This window comes from Dermochelys coriacea, chromosome 2 (assembly GCF_009764565.3).
Source record: "Dermochelys coriacea isolate rDerCor1 chromosome 2, rDerCor1.pri.v4, whole genome shotgun sequence".
Classification (NCBI taxonomy): domain Eukaryota; kingdom Metazoa; phylum Chordata; order Testudines; family Dermochelyidae; genus Dermochelys; species Dermochelys coriacea.
This window is the reverse complement of record NC_050069.1, coordinates 244,363,897-244,372,590: the sequence shown is the minus strand read 5'-3', so window position 1 is coordinate 244,372,590 and position 8,694 is coordinate 244,363,897. Positions and strand designations below refer to the sequence as shown.

Sequence of the window (8,694 nt, the reverse complement as noted above, 5' to 3'; positions counted from 1 at the left end):
GCAAAAAAGTCTATTTTAACAAGGGGCAATATATGAAAAATATGCACTCTGATGGAAATTCACAATGAAAACTACTCATTTGAAGTGATGGAGGAACTCTGCTCTTACCAAATTCTCGTGCAGGGATGAGGAGAAATCCATTAAAGCTTCTATTTTGCAAGGTAAAATGAAAATGACAACTTTGTGCCACTGTAGACCTTGATCCACTTCTCCCTGAGGCCATTGATTCTGTCCATTCAATTCAGTGGACTTTAGATCAGGCTCTTAGACCAACTTTATGTGGTATCATGTATTGGTTTCAAGGACACTTCTGATTGGCACAAGGGTAGTAAGTAGAATCAGTTCTTACCTGCTTTCTAGCATAAATGCTGTCACACCTTTAAGGAGCTGATCCTATATAATATGGTAAGTTATGTTTTAAATATGATCATAGTTTAGCGGATTCCTACTGCTTGCACATTTCCTTTTCTGTTACTACACTTGTCCAAAATATGTACTTAAGGTTTTGATCATATATTGTAATGTTTGCCTGAGTATTAGTAGGTCAGGAGCTCTTATGTTGTAGTCATTCACATTGCAGGGTTTAACTATAGCAGTTAGATCTCTACTGTAAGAGACCAAATACAAAGCGGGAGCCTGAATACTCAAAAGTGACCAGAAAATGTATGAGTTCGAAGAGATACTGGATCAAGATACAATTGTATTTAGCAAGGATTAACTAATAGGTCATCCACATATTATATTATCTGAAATGTATTTAATGGGGAAAAAAAACAGATTTCAAATGACTAACATGCAATAACTTTTATTGAAGCCAACATAATGGCATATTTGAGAACTTGTTTGAAGTGTTCACTCGGGAACAAGATCATCTCTGAAGACATGGTTTCAAACCGCTTCCTACTGGTTTAGCCTGCTGTGGCTGGCATTTTTGGACCAATTTTGTATTTGTCCATGTGGAAAAGAATATTCTGATCCCACTTCCTTATATTTAAATATCCTCTTTTAAAGTGCAAAGAGAACATTTTGTTCAATTTATTTTGAGTATCATTGCTTACTAATGCTAAGAAAGTTATGAGAGGAGGATGCTGTTAAGTATTGTTTTGCAGAATCCACTGTGGTGCACCTTGTCATTTTCTGTTCTGTGGGACACTTTAGGACTAGGACTTTGTACTGCCCCCCTCAGGTCTTGCACAGAGTACAGCTAGGACAGGTTAGCCATTGACTTCAATGGCACTTCTCACAGCAATAGGTGCATAGGGCCAGACCTGCAGTCAGGTCAGAGTGAGTGGACCTACACGCTCATGCAAAATCACATTGAAATCAATGGAGCTCAGCAGGGATGCAAAGGATTTGATATAAAACTGAGATCTAAATCAAAGAGAAAAAGTTTGCAGGCTCAGGCCTAGGTTTACAGGTAGGGCAGTTAATGGATTTGGGGGCCGCTTCAAAATACTATAGATTATTTTCTTTAAATTAAATGGGAATTCCAGTAGAGATGTTAAGGACATTAACATTAGGGCCTGAGCTAAAGGAATTATAAACCAGTCAGTTGAACTTCAGCACCCAGAAAGATAATGGAGCAAATAGTCAAGCAATCATTTTGCAAACACCTAGAAGATAAGGTGATAAGCAACAGTCAACATGGATTTGTCAAGAACAAATCATGTCAAACAATCTAATAGCTTTCTTTGACAGGATAACAAGCCTGGTGGATAGGGAGGAAGCCACGAAGTGGTTTGTTTTGACTTAGTAAGGCTTTTGATACTGTCTCACATGACCTTCTCATAAACTAACTAGGATGGAGCTACTATAAAGTGGATGCATGACTGGTTGGAAAGCCATTTCCAGAGAAAAGAAAAGGACGACTTGTGGCACCTTAGAGACTAACAAATTTATTTGAGCATAAGCTTCGTGAGCTGCAGCTCACTTCATCGGATGCATTCAGTGGAAAATACTGTGGGGAGATTTATAATATAAATATAATATTTATAAAATGGAAATGATTGCTTAGGAAGGAGTACTGCAAAAAGGGATCTGGGGTTTACAGTGGATCACAAGCTAAATCTGAATCAACAGTGTGACACTGTTGCAAAAAAAGCAAACATAATTCTGGGGTCTATCAGCAAGAGTGTTGTAAACAGGACACAACAAGTAATTCTTCCCTTCTACTCTGATAAGGCCTCAACTGGAATATTGTGTCCAGTTTGGGTGCCATATTTCAGGAAGGATGTGGACAACTGGAGCAAGTCCAGAGGAGAGCAACAAATGATTAAAGGTCTAGAAAACATGGCCTATGAGGGAAGATTGAAAAAATTGGGCTTGTTTAGTCTGCAGAAGGGAAGACTGAATAGGGACATAATTTTCAAGCACATAAAGGTTTTTACAAGGAGGAGGGAAAAAATCGTTCTCTTTAACCTCCAAGGATAGCACAAGAAGCAGTGGGCTTAAACTGCAGCAAGGGAGGTTTAGACTCGACATTAGGAAAGAATTTCCTAACTATCAGGGTGGTTAAGGACTGAAATAAATTACCTTGGGAGGTTGTGGAATCACCATCATTCTCTAACCGCTCTTAAAAATCACCAAACACCTGTCAGGGATGGTCTAGATAATACTTACTCCTGCCTTGAGGTAGGGGACTGGACTAAATGACCTATTGAGAACCCTTCCAGTCCTATAATTCTATGAATATTTCAAACACACTTATCATAAATTGCTTGTACTAGAAATGTATTCCTTATACTGTTTTCTGATGATTTTTTTCCCCATGAAAAGTTCTAACATGATACTGCCAAATTATGCATTCATTCCAAACCTGTTTTATCTCTGGATTATATGATCAATTTTAAATCATGGAGTTGGACAACTTGAAGTTAATTAATTGATTTGTAAAACTGACCTGGACAAGGAACCAAATTTGATCCTTGAGAAGAAAGTGCCTTTTGTGCATATGGAAAAAAAAATACCACCATTAATTAGAGCTTCATTCAAGGTGAACTGCATGTACCTGTTTACAGATGACCCACGCAAGTCTTTGAAAACCTATTCCAGACTTTTAAAGCTCTTGTGAATACATGATAGGCATCTAGTAGACCTGAAGTAAAAGTGGCCCCAAAAAGTCTTGAGCTTTTCAGAGACTTTAACAAGCTGCTTGTACTTTTTACTGACTTACTGAAGGAAATAGAATGTAGAGGAAAATTCCAGCAAAACTGTCTGTAAGCCAAAGGTTTGTTATTGTTTGTGTGGATTAGCATTCACACATTTCCTGATACTAGACTTCCTATTAGTGATGTCTAACTTTAACCACAGATCCAGAGTTGAGGAATAACTCCCAAAGCCAATTTCCTGATTATGCTGGGAAAGATCAAAGGTTAATTTCACAGCCTCATGGATAGACTGCCGACAGCTACCACATAGCCATGTTTTAACATGTAAGTTTATTACAAATTAGTTAAGGGAGGTAGTGTGGTCTAGGCAATTACATCAAATGGTGGAAAACAAGGTTTGTGGGATTCAAATATGAGTTTAGTTCCCCCTGGGTGAAATGCACCTACATATAGCCTGTGTGAATGGACAGGATCACCCACTGGTGTGGTATATGGCAGCCCTGAAGCCAGGGTCCCTGACATCCCCTTACACAAGGGTTTGTTACCACTGATTGTGCATAGTCACAAGCCAAGTATCCAAGACACCTTCCTCTACACCCAATATCCTGTTGTAGACCTCTTATGCACACTCACTCCGTGGGAATAGGAGCAGGCAGTACGAGACAAACAGGTAAGACTACATGTACTAGAAAACCTACTGTCTCAAACTCAAAATATTTTTGAACTTTTTTTTTGGCTCTTTTTTAGTTGGTAGTTAACATGGAGGATGAATATGCAAATAGTACTGAATTAGATACTGCTACAGTACCACAATCAGCATACACTGACAGCTCTGTCTTTCCATTTAACTGTCATAAAGGACAATCCTCAGGACCGATGCTGTATTGTAAATAAAATAAATAGCTGAAAGGTGTCAGTGGGCTTGTTGTCAGGAGGACTGTTTGTTTTAAAAAGTAAAAAAAAAAAAAAAAATGTAAAAATAGAATTTTACACATACTAACAATAGACAGGATACCCAGACTTAAGGCTGACGCTCCATGTTCAATTTACACTGCTCTGCCTTTTCCTCCCCATCAAGCCTTATCTACACTTGGAGGTTGCACTGATTAGTTTCAGCTAAATTAATTCAGAAACTGGCTTCCCTAAATCAGTGCAACCCTCTCGTATGGATCTTCTTAAATTGGTTCAAGAGTAGAGCTGGTTGGAACCAGTTAAAGTTTGGGTATTTTTGAAATTGCTTTTGTCCTCTTCGGATTTACCAAAATTTCTCAGCAAAACCAGGAATCCTCAAATATGTCATTTTAGAATATAACCAAAATATAATCTTTCTGAAATGAAATGGAAATGGACATTCTTGTCAATTGCTGTTCAGTGATTAGCAACTGTGAAACTGACAAGAATGTCAGTTGCAAAGTTATTGCCCCTGTGTTGGTCCCAGTATAGGAGAGAGATGAGGTAGGTGAGATAATATCTTATTGGACCAACTTCTTTCTGTTGGTGAAGATACAAGCTTTCAAATAGTGTTCCTCGAGCTGTGTAGCTTGAAAGCTTGTACCATCCACCACCAGAAGTTGGTCCAGTGAAAGATATTTCCTCACCTATCCTGTCTCTCTCAAGAACGCCAATAGCACTTACCTGCTCTACAACAGGGAGCCTACCAGCTCCAGGAAAACCAGCTCCAGCCAGGGTTCCCAGGGGTGCTGCTGCAGTGTAGGGAGCCTGTTACACAAACCATTATCTGGGGTTGTGTTGGCTAAGTAGAGAAGGAGAACAGATGATTAGAGAATTCTGCTTAGGACCAAAACATTCTTTTTATTACTCTTCAGGCTTGTCTGCAGTGGCGAACAACTTATCCTTTGAACTGGACCTTGTTTCTGTTCATAAGCAGTCTGCAAAACCCTACAAAATCATAAGCGGTCTGCATAAGTGATCTGCATGAGTGTTCATTGAATACCTGGTATTTGGAATTCACTTTTTCAGCCTGTGTGACTGGTCACTGTCACAGGGTGCTCCACTCACCCCTTGTCTGGCACCTCCTCCTGGTCACTCTGGGAATTCTCTGAAGGCTGATACCTCTTCCTGGGTCGCACGCCATCTAGCTCTCAGGTTTCCAGCTCCTCTCTCATTCCAGGAACCACAGCATCTTCTTTGTGACTCAGCTCTCCAGCTAGGTCACTCAGTGTTCCCACCGCTTCTGGAGTATATCCAAGTGTTTCCATTCAGATTTAGAGTAGCAGCCGTGTAGTCTGTATTCGCAAAAAAAGAAAAGGAGTACTTGTGGCGGTGCCACATTCAGAGCACTCTTCAGGGCTCATAGGGGAACCCAGACCCATCCTCTACTCAGGATTCCAAGTCTAGGGACCCTCACCCCAGAAGCTCTTAACTTTACTGTCCCAGCCCTCACTGCTCCTTTTCCAGACCGCTTCCTACTCTTCTGGTTCCTGCCCCCCGCTCCAAACCCTCCTCCCAGGGAGTGAGTGCTGCCCAAGTCTGTTGCCAGCTTCCTGGCTTTATAGGCCTTGCCTTCTCTTGCCCAGCTGAGGCTGCTTGCAATCAATCCTTACTCCCTGGCTCTTCCTCCAGGTGCAGCCTCTGGAGTTAATAGGCTGACCTGGCCACCTTAACCCCTTACCATCCTGTGTGGGGTGGACACCCCCTCACAGTTACCCAAGCCACATTATGTGATTTCTGTTCCTGATTTGATGCTCTAACCTTTATAAATGTTGAATAACTACCAAGGCATTGAATCCCTCAGGCCCAGAAATGCACTAGAATAGAAAAAAATTGAATCAATTTTGGACATTTAAAAATCTCTTCCTTCCTTTTTTTCATAGAAAGATATTGTATTTGGCTATGATTGTGGACCCCTGGTTTGAAAATACTTTGTTTCCTTCCTGCCTCAGGAAGAGAGGAAGATATCAAACAGATTTATGGGCTGCTAGCAGGCTTTACATTCAGTTTCTCTTGTGACATTCATGGCCTATGCCTGTGCAATGTGTAGTGATGACTCAATAAGGCAGTTATCCCCTGGTGCTCATCCTCATGCCTCGGCATCTGGCTGCACAGCAGATATCTTCCTCCATGTTCTAGAGCTGGAAGATTATTAAAGTGTCTCCTTTCTGCTGCTGAAGTATCCCTCCGCCTATGTGCTTCTGCCCTCTCTTCCATCTCTACTGCTAGTGCTGATGATCAGGTATCATACAATGCTGTTGTATTTTTGCAAATCACTCAATTTCTCAGGCTTCTTCTGCCTTATTGCTCCCAAAACCACACACAAAACCAGTATGTATAGGGTGGCTTGATGAACACTTCCGATACAAATACACAAATCTGGGCCCAATAAAGTGTAAACACTAATAGAGAGGTGTGTGCCAAATCTCCCTCTAGTGCTCTGCAGAGAGGATTACAGCCTACTACAACGATCCGCTAACGGAGTTTGCTCCTGTAGCCCAAGTGATATCACACTATGCTTTGCTCATGAAGGTCCTGGATTTGAGTCAGCCAACATTCTGTGCTGGGAGGTCACAGCATGTGCTCATTCATGTGTAAGCCAGTGATGTGAGGGCTGGAGATGAACACACCTGACTGTGCCTGTGACTCTGGGACTCACTGATCTCTAAAAAATAACTATGAGTAGGGTGCGGCCAGGGGTCCCTCAGTGTGAAGGACAGTTGTCCATTAGACTTTCATAAGTTGGGAAACCAAGGCAAAGGACACTAGCCAAGATACTGTGGGATGGGTGTTTTACTTATTATTTGCATGCTTTTGAGTTATTATTACTGTGGCCCCAAATTAATGCTGTTGTTCCCTCCTCCCCTCAATTTAAAAAAAACTTTTCTTTTTGTTATACACAGAGTCAGTGCTTGAGAGGGGCAATCATTGCCTATTACGAACATTCAGGGTTGGTATTTTGTTTCCTAGGTTTCTGGGTGGGTGTTCGAGCTGGTTTTGTTTGAATGTTAAGAGCAACCCTTAGATATTGAATCTGGCTCTTGCTTCTGCAGGCACCAGCTGGCAGAATGCATATAAGAGTTCTATCTAAATATTCATGCAAACAAAATCCTGTCACAGGAGCATTCACCAGAGACCAAATGAGTATGACATGGTCAGATCATATCACAATTTGGAATTCCCTAACAGGTTTTTTTGATCAGATCAGAATTCCCTAATGTGTTTGTGCATCGTTTTCCCCACCGAATGCATCCGATGAAATGAGCTGTAGCTCACGAAAGCTTATGCTCAAATAATATGTTAATCCCTAAGGTGCCACAAATACTCCTTTTCTTGTTTTCCCCACTGTTTCTCCAGCTCTAGCTACACCTGGATAAACCCAGAGTTATGCCAGGGAAGCCAGTGGCATTACTCCGCATTTACAGTAGTGCATTGATAGAAAATATCTGGCCAAGTTTTGCTAATGAGTGGCTATTTTATCTGTTTAGTGCATGCTGTCTTTTTAATTAAACTAAAACAGAAAAACAAAGACCTCCTAAAGAGACCCAAAAAAACACATATGTATTTCTTTCTAAGCATTATGAATATTTTTGATGTATGGATTTCCATAGGGTTTATTTACTTTGTTCAATATTTGAGTTGCTAGAATACATAATAACAGTGCAACAAAAAGAAATGGAAAGTAAGTTGTCAGTGAATAGCTTTTGTCATTTTCCCCTATAACAAATAGCCTATGAATATACCTACTATCAATTCACTGCAACAAAATTTGGTTCTAAGCATCACAATGTCCATTTGGATGATCCCAAAGCTAAAGTTTCAGACAGTACAAGCTGGATATGAATGCTGGTCATATGCAGTGATAAAAAACAACTGCAAGACCCAACATTCATGATCAACAGCTAGCCACATTGTGGATATTCCTGGACTAAGAAATAAATAGTCTGTACTCAGTAAACACAACTCAGCTAACTAGCATGCATGTGAAGGGGATCACTCATTGCTGGCATCGCCTAGTGGTCAGGCAGGGCATAGCAGGCTCTCTTCCTTCCCTGGTGACCCCTGTTGACAGCTGCTCTAGCCTGCAACAGTTGGCACCTTTCTGTGACTCAGACCTCTGGCCAGGCCATGAATCATGTCCACCCTTTTCAGGGTATACAGAGAGTCCAATAAAGGATAGCCCTGCTGTCGGGCAAGGGGTCCCAGGCCTCACTAGGCCAAGGTTCCAGAGTCATGGCCCTCCAAGTTATATGATCTTCCAATCCAGATTCCCCTGTATCTGAGGTAGGTTTTCACCTTCAGCCCCAACCAGATGTTGTAGGAGAATCTTGGCTCACCCTCTCCACCAGGTACCAATCCAGGGCCCTGTGGTGGGCAGCAAGTTTCTGCACCCCCAAAAAGTGCTGCATTACTGCTCCTCTGGATTGCTTTCTCCCAGTCTCCCTACGAAAAGGGCAAAGACATAGAAACAAAATAAATTAAAGGACAAAGCCCAGACCATGCAAGCATCCAGAGTCCTTTTTTCCCTGAGCAGATCAGGTAGATTCTCAATGTCAGGAACCCCAGGCAGCTGAACCTCCCATAAAGCTCTCTCTGGATCAGGAAGCCCATACGTCTGTTCACCTCCACAGGCTGC

The 8,694-nt window shown here is 41.5% G+C and overlaps 1 long non-coding RNA gene across 2 annotated transcripts in view; it reads right to left on the bottom strand.

The window, feature by feature from the left end:
- Positions 1-7,643: 7,643 nt before the first annotated feature.
- The window catches only part of LOC119852041, a 43,756-nt gene continuing 42,705 nt past the window's right edge, over positions 7,644-8,694 (bottom strand). For both annotated transcript variants that reach the window (XR_006279471.1, XR_006279472.1), the window contains exon 3: positions 7,644-8,501. This is a non-coding gene — a long non-coding RNA (uncharacterized LOC119852041). The remainder of the gene's footprint in view (positions 8,502-8,694) is intronic.